The sequence below is a fragment of the Cryptomeria japonica genome, chromosome 10 (genome assembly GCF_030272615.1).
Source record: "Cryptomeria japonica chromosome 10, Sugi_1.0, whole genome shotgun sequence".
NCBI lineage: Eukaryota > Viridiplantae > Streptophyta > Pinopsida > Cupressales > Cupressaceae > Cryptomeria > Cryptomeria japonica.
This window is the reverse complement of record NC_081414.1, coordinates 97,211,855-97,222,965: the sequence shown is the minus strand read 5'-3', so window position 1 is coordinate 97,222,965 and position 11,111 is coordinate 97,211,855.

Genomic DNA, 11,111 nt, shown 5'->3' with positions numbered 1-11,111 from the left:
ACCAGGGCGCCCAGCGCCTCTATCCCAGGGACCAGGGCGCCCAGCGCCCTTGTCCTGGTAGGACCAGGGCGCCCAGCACCACTGTCCCGGTCTTCTGAGCTGCAATTGCACACAGAGTTCTGTCTTTGTCTCCTCTTTCCGGATCTGTGTCCCGCGGCGTCGTCCGAATCCCGAAACCTGCAATAATATCTGAAAAGGGGGAAGGGCGGCTATATAGGGTTTTGCCTTAGTCAAACCCCCGCTTCGGTGATTTCCACCTCCACGAATAGCCAAGTTGTTTTGTAAAATGTATTGTGTGTGCAGACCTAGTGTGTGTGCAAGGTCCAAAATGCAAGAAAGCAAACTAGAGCAACCTAGAAAGTAAACCCTAATTGCTTGTAAAAGATAATGCAAATGCTCTAAATCAAGATGCAATGTGATCTAAAGCATGAACAAATGATATATCAAAGCTTATGTAAGGACATGAAAACAATATGAAATCATACCCAACCCTCAAGGGAGGAGTACAAGCCAATCTTCAGTCGGTAATCTCCTATTGTTCTTCAATGTCTTCCAAGCCCTAATTGGATGAATGAATGAATTTGATAGATGCTTAATAGAATGATGTTGAGTGTTGTTGAAGTCTTCAAAGATCTGCTCTTTCGCTGCATCTGAAGTTCCTGGAAACAAAAATCAGATCCCTTCAAATGAGGAAAGAGAGCTTTTATGTATGAAACCCTAGGTCGTAAATTCATATTTTGGCCGACCTAGAGATTGAATATCCCGCCAATTTCTTGGGGTTAAGCTTTATTTTATGATTGGATCGTGCTCCCAAAATTTCGGGAAAAATGTCCGGGACCATGTTGCATGGGCGCCATGGTCCCGACAACTTTTCACCAAATTTTCAGGGCCGTCGGATATGATGATTTTAGAGAGAATCCCGAAGTTACAGGTGATTTCGAGATGTTTAGACCCCAAAACCAAGCCCCCAAGTTCGAAATAGGACTTAATTAGGGTTTTTGATTAAGTGATGTATTGGAGGAATGAAATGCGAAGGACGCGCTTTAGTGAAAGGGCCCAACTTTATGATGTAGAGAATGATGAAATAAGACCTTAGACCTAATTAATTTGATCAATTAAGTGCTTAAGGAGAAAATGCAATGCAGAATGCAAAATGCATTAAGGCGGGTGCTAAACTAGGTGCGAAATTGTACCACCCTAGCGAGTGCGTACAATTTATGACGCTACATTTAGCCCCCACTTTAGCGGTCATATGAGTACTACGTGCATATGCAAGCTAAAGTACAGAAAAGTAAACATTATTTGAAAAGGATATATCCATAAGTCATCGGACGAAGCCCCTAGCGGTATCTGCAGTACACAGTTAGGAACCGCACCCTACAAAACAAACGTTAGATCACAAAATCACCTAATGCTTACTAGGGAAAGTGATGAAATCTGTGAGTAGCTATATGCCCCCCCCTGTTTCGACTTGCTTCTTTAGGGAGGTGAAACAAGGTAGCATGTTTACTTGCGACAAATTGTGTAATAGAGTGTTGATGAGGGGTGTTCACTAAATAGGCTTCATCAGAGCACTTTTTGGAACATCCCGAGAGTAGGAGAAGGAAAATACGATTCCAACGCAACAAACGGCTCGAAAATCACATCTCCCAAACCTAAGTTATGATAAAATGAATGATAGGGAAAAATTAGGGTTTCGAGAGGTAAGAATAAGGAAACAAGAGTATATACTTCGAAAGTGACACTTGTATTCGTCACTTTGTCGATTTCAGGATACTATTCAGCGGAGCCCACCTAGCCACCACCATGCCTTCACGACGATCGGAGCGTCCCACGAGGATCGAGATCCTGCGCCAGGCCGTGATCGACGACGAGCGACTGGACGAGGTGAGTTGACTGAATGTTTGACTTTTGATTTCTCGCATGTTTGACTTTTTCGTGATCGAATGCGGACCTTGAACGCCGACCGGGGCCCACCTGGGGTGCCCTGGTCCCTGAGGGGCGCCCTGGTCCCCCCAGGGCGCCATGGTCCCTGACAGGGGCGCCATGGTCCCTGCAGGGCGCCATGGTCCCTGACAGGGCGCCATGGTCCCCTCAGGGCGCCATGGTCCCTGACAGGGCGCCATGGTCCCCAATCAGGGCCTGGCGAGGGTTACAAGGCAAGCATTCAATGTTCAACAGTTTGCATTTGCGATTTCGATGATTGAGTACTGATTTTGGTCATGTTTTCGTTTTGCAGGGTCTCCCGTACATGAGAGAGCACACAGCGGGACACATTCTTCGCACTTTGCGAGACCAGATTCCACGGCTGACTCAGTCAGAGAGAGACACCTTATCAATAGTAGGATTGTGGTACATGATTCTTATGCCGGCCATTCAATTTCATCCCGCGATGCTGATGGCACTGATGGAGAGATGGGATCCTGACACCTATACCTTTCACCTTCCGGTAGGAGAGCTGACGGTCACACTCGAGGATGTGTACCGTATACTGCGTCTTCCTATCAGAGGAGCGACAGTCACATATGCGACTGATCGGGTAGCAGAGGATCATCAGAGGGAGCTGATGTACTGCATAGGGAGAGTCATGCCGAGCGAGACGAGAGGTCGTATCATGGTCAGCTGGCTCTTACATCCTACAGGGGAGGTACCACTTCTGAGACGCCTCATGATAGCCATCATAGCACTAGCCGTCTGCCCTAATGGGCAAGGGACACACATGCATGGGGGCCTCACATGGTGTATCAGAGGGATGGAGAGACATAGGAGAGTTTATGCATGGGGTCGGAGTATGCTTGCACATCTCTATCACGACCTTGAGGAGTATGTATTCGGACAGGGTTGCAGTTTGATGACATGCACACTTCTGTAGGTGTGGATCTTAGAGCACTTCACATGCACCAGGCCCGTCGGCTATCCACTGAGTATAGCGAGTGAGCGACCTAGGGTGTTCACTTATCCACTGACCAGCGAGTGGAGATTTGGGGATTTGTTGTATTGGAGAGTGATTATTGATAGACTGACAGCCGAGGTGACAGTGTGGAGACCTTACCTATGGATGCACAGATGAGATGGTATGGAGAGACAGTTAGCATGTCTACAGAGGAACCGCCTACTGCGGGGGCGATATGCACACATCATAGTCCCTTTCTATTTTGACCGAGTACGGAGGCAGTTCGGACTAGAGCAGTGTGTTCCAGCTGATGTGCCCATCTATACTCAACACTCACGGGTCCTTCCCAGACCTAGAGCAGTAGCGAGACCGATGGTGGATGATATCAAGACGATAGACCTAGAGGGATCAGATCAGGATGTAGTTACTAACTATTCTGCAGAGCCTGGAGCACAGCGTAGATATGTTTCATGGTTCATGAGATCATATCCAGGTCCTATCTTTCCACCAGATCATCCGACAGGCTATCCAGGCCCATGGAGACATGGAGACCGAGACGAGGACGAGGGATCCAAGTCAGAGGAGCCAGATGAGGGAAAGGGTCATGAGGAGACGGGAGATCCTGATCCACCTACAGGCGATCAGCCCAGTGACGAGGAGGAGGAGGATGCAGATAGAGAGGAGGACGAGGAGGATGCAGGTGATGATGTGGATGAGGATGAGGAGGAGGACGATGAGGAGGATGATAGAGATGATGAGGAGGAGTCGGATGCAGCTCCCCACCATTCAGGAGACGATACCATAGCTCTGGATCCACCTTTTATTCCCCAACAGGGGGAACAAGAGGCGATACGGAGACCCGTCACCAGTACCGTCTAGCCTACGCCCATCGTGAATAGAGTATTCGAGCGAGGGGAGCCTAGCAGTTCTCAGTCACAGATGCTACCATATCATGATCCCTACTGGCGCGAGGGAGATCCAGGTATAGTAGGTGTATATTGATTGATTAATGCTTTGATGATATAGAATGGTACTAACAAAGATCTATTCTACTGCCACAGCTAATGTGCAGGAATGGCGTTCCTTGATTCAGCAGGCAATGACAGACATCTCCATGACAGCACAGATCCCTAGTTCCTCACAGATTGCCTACAGGCCTCAGGGGAACGCGGGTCGGCATGAGGATTTGTTTTTCCCATTCCGATTACAGGTAGATATATGGAGGGAGAGAGAGAGAATCCTATCAGAGGATCTCCGTCAGGCGCGTCAGAGAGAGGGAGTCCTATCAGAGGATCTCCATCAGGCGGGGAAAAGAGAGAGAGTCCTATCAGAGGACCTCCAGCAGGTGCGGCGAGATCTAGTAGCGGCCCAGACCGAGGCTACCACCTATCGTGCGATCCTCATGGATAGGGATCGTAGGAGTTCCTCTCGGAGTCACTCACGATCTGTATCGCGCTACACATCCATGGGTCCACCTCCACGGCCAGATCAGGAGGGAGCATCCAATCGACACTCTCCAGCCACTAGCCCTAGGGATAGGAGATGATTGTATGATGTAAGAGAGAGATCACATTTTGGATATACAGTGACCCATGTTTGTACACGATCCACACACATATATATATACATGCTTCTCGTTTTGTCTCAAATGTGTTATCTTTAATGCCTAAAACAATGTATATTTTGTTTTGATTAAATCTAATACATTTGGTAAATGTACATGTATGTTCAGGATTTAATTTCTATGTGATTGATTTCTCAATGCTCCATGATTAAATTGATACATGTGTGACTTAATTAAAATATTTAATCAAGTACAACATTGATGATAAGGAAAAAAAATATGCATTAAGTCTAAGAATCATATAACTAATGTGATTTAATTTTGAACTTAAACACAACATGATACGATTCTACTTAACACACATAAAGACACTGTATAATATGCTAGCATTATGAAAATGTAAACCTTTTACAATTTACATTAATGAATTCAAGACAAACTAAGAAGAAATGCTTGTCAGGAACGAAGCAATATAGATCAACCATCATAACATTTAATTCTTTTTTTGCTTTTAATTAAGAAACACTAACATATTATCCAATGTTGAAGAAGATAGATAAGAAGTGAAGAATTTAAGCATAATATCTACGCAAGTGCATAGTATTGATAGGTTCTTTAAGAGGCGTACCGTCTACATCCGCTATTTTGTAAGCACCTGATCCATAATCCTCAATGACGATATATGGTCCAAGCCAATTAGGACTAAATTTTCCCTTTTCGGCCGGCAAGGCATTCACATTGCGCTGATTCTCATAAAGGACTAAATCACCTACTGAGAAGGAATGTTGAATAACCTTATCATTATAGCTTCGCTGTAGAGTTTTGTGATACGCTTGAATATGCTCAAGAGCGTTTATACGCTGTTCATCAAGCATCTCAAGCTGTTGAAGTCGTTGTTCTCTATAGGAGTCATCATCTACTATACCTTTAAGAGAAACCCTAAGTGATGGAATTTCTAACTCTAAGGGCATAATAGCGTCAGCACCATAAACAAGATTATAAGGAGTAGTTCCCGTAGCAATTCGTACACTCGTTCGGTAAGCCCAAAGAGCGTAGATTAGCTGGTTACTCCAATCCTTACCATGCTTATTTACGGTTTTACGAAGAATTTGCTCAATTATCTTATTGGATGATTCGGCTTGACCATTTGACTGAGGGTAATACGGTGTAGAAAATCGATGTTTGATATGATACTTCTCGAGGAATTTCTTCACATCCTTGTTTTTAAATGATGTTCCATTATCTGAGATAATAGTGGAAGGTATCCCAAATCGAGAAATAATTTTTTCTAGAAGAAATTGACAAATCACTTCAGCAGTAGTAGAGCGAATGGGAACAGCCTCTACCCACTTCGTAAAGTAATCTGTTGCGGTTATAATGAAGGTGTGTCCTTGAGATGAAGGAGGAGAGATTTTTCCAATAAGATCCAAACCCCATGCAGAGAAGGGCCAAGAAGCTACTTGAGAGCGAAGTTCTTGGGCAGGAGCATGAATCAGGTTATTGTGTTGTTGACATTGGTGACATTTCTTAACAAATGAAAAGGAATCCTTCTGCATAGCTTGCCAATAGTATCCCATACGAAGCAACCTATGAACCAGGGATTTGCCCCCAAAATGCCCCCCACAGGCACCCGAATGTGCCTCTTCAAGGGCAATAGGGATTTCTGACTTGTTAAGACAGCGAAGAAGAAGACCATCATAACCCCTTCGATAAAGGACATTGGAAAGGATGATATACCTAGCAGACAGCTTGCAGATTCTAGCCCTAGTGTTCCTATTAGCAGAATCAGGGAAGGTACCATCGGTCAAATATCGTACGATATGCGAGAACCATTCATCCGAATCTACAAAGTCACAACATGTTATCAAACTAGAATCATCTTCAATAGCTGGAGAAATAAGATTGTGAATAACGAAGTTAAGATCGACCAAAGGGTCCTCTAAAGATACTAACGAAGCCACACATGCCATTGCGTCCGCATGTCGATTATCTTTTCGAGGAACAGGTTCCATGGTATAAGAATCAAAATTTTGTAATAAAGATATAGCAAGGTCTTTATATTGTGATAATTTGTCTTGTTTTGCTTGATATATTCCTGTTACTTGTCTTATAATCAATTGCGAATCCCCATAGATATGTATGTGTTTTATATTAAGAGCTAAGGCTGCTTTTATTCCTGCTATAAGAGCCTCATACTCAGCAATGTTATTGGTGCACAGGAAATTTAGACGATATGACAAGGGAATAGGTTTCTTTGTAGGAGAAATCAGAACAACACCTGCCCCCGATCCCGTACGACACTTAGAGCCATCAAAGAATAACTCCCAAGTTTCATCTTTCTCTATAGAAAGAATGAAGTCATCAGGAAAGGACTCAGGGTTAGCGAAGGAAAAAGGTGAAGGAGCCTCAACTAAGTGATCAGTCAACGCTTGTCCTTTAATTGCTCTTTGTGAAACAAATTTAAGGTCAAATTCAGTTAACATCATAACCCACTTAGCGAGACGTCCTGATAAATCAGTTTTAGAGAAAAGATGCTTCAACGGATCAAACTTAACCATGACATGGACTTCTGAATTTAAAAGATAATGTCTCAATTTCTGAGTCGCAAACACCACGGCCAAGCATTGTCTTTCTATCACAGAATATCGGGTCTCATAATCGAGTAAGGTACGACTTATGTAATACACCGGACACTCCTTACCATCTTTATCATGTTGTGCTAACAATGTTGCGAGAGCATGAGAAGAAGCAGCTGTATACAGGATAAAGGGTTTAGAAGGTTCGGCAGGCTGAAGAATAGGAGGACTAGCCAAATACACTTTTAAATCTTCAAATGCTTGTTGACAATCCTCATTCCACTGAAAAATGATATCCTTTTTAAGAAGTTGAGTAAAAGGAAAGGTACGATCCGCAAGTTGAGACACAAACCTACGAATAGCTTGAATCTTTCCTTGTAAGCTTTTAAGTTGAGAGACATTTCGAGGAGGTGGCATGTTAACAATAGCATCTATTTTCTTAGTGTCCACCTCAATTCCATGATGCAAAACTATGAATCCTAATAGTTTTCCACTATCCACACCAAAAACACATTTTCGGGGATTCAAGCGCATGTGATATTTACGAATTCTTTTGAAGATTTGACGAAGGACTTTAACATGATCCATGCGAAGAAAGGATTTAGCCAAAATATCATCAACATAATCCTCTAAAATCTTATGCATATAATCATGAAAGATAAGGGTCATCGCTCGTTGATAAGTTGCACCGGCGTTTTTAAGTCCAAAAGGCATCATTATCCAACAAAACGTACCCCAAGGAGTGGTGAAAGCGGTTTTGTATTGATCTTGAGGATTTATGAAAATTTGATTATAGCCTGAAAAACCATCCATGAAGGATAACAAGGCATGTCCTGCCGTAGAATCAACTATCATGTCAATGTTTGGAAGAGGGAAATCATCTTTTAAAGAAGCCTTATTTAGATCTCGAAAGTCGGTACACATTCTTATTTTGTTATCTGGTTTAGCCAGAGTGACAATGTTAGAAATCCAGGGGGAATAGTCAATAGGGCGGATAAATCCAGCTTCCAATAACTTTTCAATCTCAGCTTTAACAAGCAGAGCTATCTTAGGATTCATTTTTCGAATCTTTTGTTTCACGGGCTTAGCATCAGGTACTAAAACGATATTATGAGTAACAATCTTAGGATCTATACCAGGCATGTCAGAATATGCCCAAGCAAAGATCTCAGGGAATTCATGCAATAGTTCTTCATATTGTTTCTGTTCCTCTTCATCCAAACATTTTCCAATTTTAATGATTTTTTCTTTATTGCAAGGATCCATCTTAACCTCAAGGGTATCACTTATGAGGAGATTACTTTGTTGAGGAGTATCCTTTAACTGAGGGAATTCTTTCACAATCTTATCATTATCAATCTCTTTTCCAAAATAAGCTTCAGTGTTCAAACAATAAGGGAGTCCCCTATTGTGATGATAACGAGGAAGAGTGTCATAGGCTCCCAAGAACTCAGCTAAAGCATCGTCGGTAGGGAAGATATCTAGAGCACAATCACCCGAAAAATCCTCATCAATATACTCAGGGTGTTGTATTGATAAAGATGTAGAGATAGCATTAACACTAATGCATGGTTTTTTAGAGGCTTTAGTACGTCTGCAGGGATTATAACCAAGACCAAAGGCATAATTGTGAAAATTAGTCTCTAGGGGAACTCTAATCCCTTGTTCATTAGCACCACAACCTTTTCCATGATACCCATGCTTAGCAAAAATGCGAAAACCACGACCATAGCGATCAGCCATTTCAGGAAAAGAAGGTGGTTTTTCATAAGACAAAGAATCAAACTCTTCATAGTTATAGATGTGAGAAGAGGAAGTTTGAGAAGCGGCCACAAAGTTATTACTCATAGCTTCAGGCAGGGTTGATTGTCTTTTAGTTTCTTCTTTCTTTTCAACTTTGTGATTTTCAGCTTCTTCCTTCCTTTCAACTTTAAGTTCTCTAGAAGGAATCTTGTATTCACCCACAAAGGTAGGGTTAAAGTCAAGAGATCCCCAATCATCTCCTACGAGAACCTTCTCAGGATCAAAATCCTTTTTATGTGTAGTTTCAAGCCGAGAAGGATCTTCCTTAGGAATTCCAGATTCATCCCAAGGATTTTGATCATTGGAAAGCGAAGACTCATCGATAGGTTTCTTGTTTAAAGAGTCATCACTAGACGAGGATGGCTTAGAAGAATCTCCTTTAGATGTTTGTAGACAAGCTTGAAAATTAGTATCTCCCATCAAAGTATATGTCTTATTGTTATAGATGAATTTAACTTGTCTATGCAATGTAGAGGGGACAGCTTGCATGCTGTGAATCCACGGCCTTCCTAATAACAAGTTGTATGTTAAATTTCCCGGCATAACATGGATAGGAGTAGGCAAAGTAACAGGTCCCACTGTGAGAGGTAAGGTGATGATACCCAATGAAGTCTTAGCCACATTGTCAAAGCCACGAATAGAACGAGAGTCAGGCTCCATAAGAGATGTATCCACATTCATCTTATGTAATAGATTGATGCTACACACATTAAGGCCAGAGCCATTATCTACTAGTGTTCGTCTTATAGCAGTGTCTTTCATGACAACCACAATCATCAAGGGATCATATTGTTGTTGGACTTCACTAGTAGGCAACTCATCTTGCGTAAACACAATTTGAGGTTTAGGATTCATCACAGAGTTAACAAAAGATGCTATATTACTAGATGTATTCGGTGGAGGAACATTCAAATCTTTCAAGGCATCTTGTAACATTCCATGATAAGCGGAAGAAGTTTGAATCAAATCCCAAAGGGATATCTTAGCAGGGGTAGCTTTGAGCTGTTCTATGAGATCATATTCCTTACCCATAACTTGCGAAATACGGGGAGCTTGGGGAAGAATTGGTTGAGGATTAAGAAGCGAAACTGGAATAACAGGAGGAGGATTAGGTTGCTTATTATTTCTGGTATGATAAGTATGGGCAACCGCATGATAACTCTCTCTAGTTATTTGCTTAGCATAATTGTAAGGACTTGTAGGTTGTCTTCCTTGTACGGTAATGATTGGTTTATTCGGAGTACAAAAGGAATCATGATCATATCTCCCTTGGACAGTGAGGAGAGGAGTCTTAGGAATTTGAAAGGTGGGAGAAGGATAAGCACCTTGGACTTCAAAGAGAGGCTTGTTATATTCATTCAAATTTATCATGTTAACCAACTTAGAGGTCTTGTTTTTGTTTATAGGTTTCGACAAAGCCACCAAGTCATCAAGAGCATCATCCAACAAAGCATAATCATATCGGTTAAAGGGTTTGTCTTTTGATTCAAAAGGAGGCATCTCCTCATAGAGGGGATTATTGAAAACAACCATGTTACTAGATTCAGGGGAAGAGTGGATAGGAATGTATCCTTGAGAGGAATCATTCAACTTATCTTTCTCATCACACCTAAATGGCATAGTAACAAGGTTTATGAGTTTTTGGTAAAATGAAGGTTTAGCATCCTTAGGGTTTAAAAACTCATCTAAAGCTTCATCTAATTCATCTTCGCTATACTCATAATAATCATCAAATGCATGAACATTTTGCAAATAAAAATCTGACATTTTGAAAAGATTGCATATAATTGAAACACACAATGCAAAGAAACACAAATTCTCTTTCTTTTTTTCCTTTTTTTTTCTCTTTTAATGAAAAACACACTAAATCTAGATCTAGATCTAACAAATACAATGCAAGAGGAAGCAATGATAGATTCACGTCGGGTTCACCAAAATGTGTAGGGGAAAAAGCGAGACTAGGACAATGTACCCTAATCCTAACTTTGGACACACACTACGGAATACGAAAGAGCCTAGAGATATCACACAATTGGCTACTTCTTTTGGTGAAAGAGAGAGCCACGGGATATCTATTAGGATTTCTATTCCCTTGTTGAAATTGAAAGCTAAAATGATACAAGTTCAAACCCTAACCTCAAAGTGTAAGTATGAACTAGTAACCAATTTGCAGAATTGAGATTAAGCAATTAACAGCTGTAAATATAAGGATAAAATGAGAATGCAGATATGTACCCGGAGTCGAAATTAGACTGAAAATGTTCGGGACGGGGGC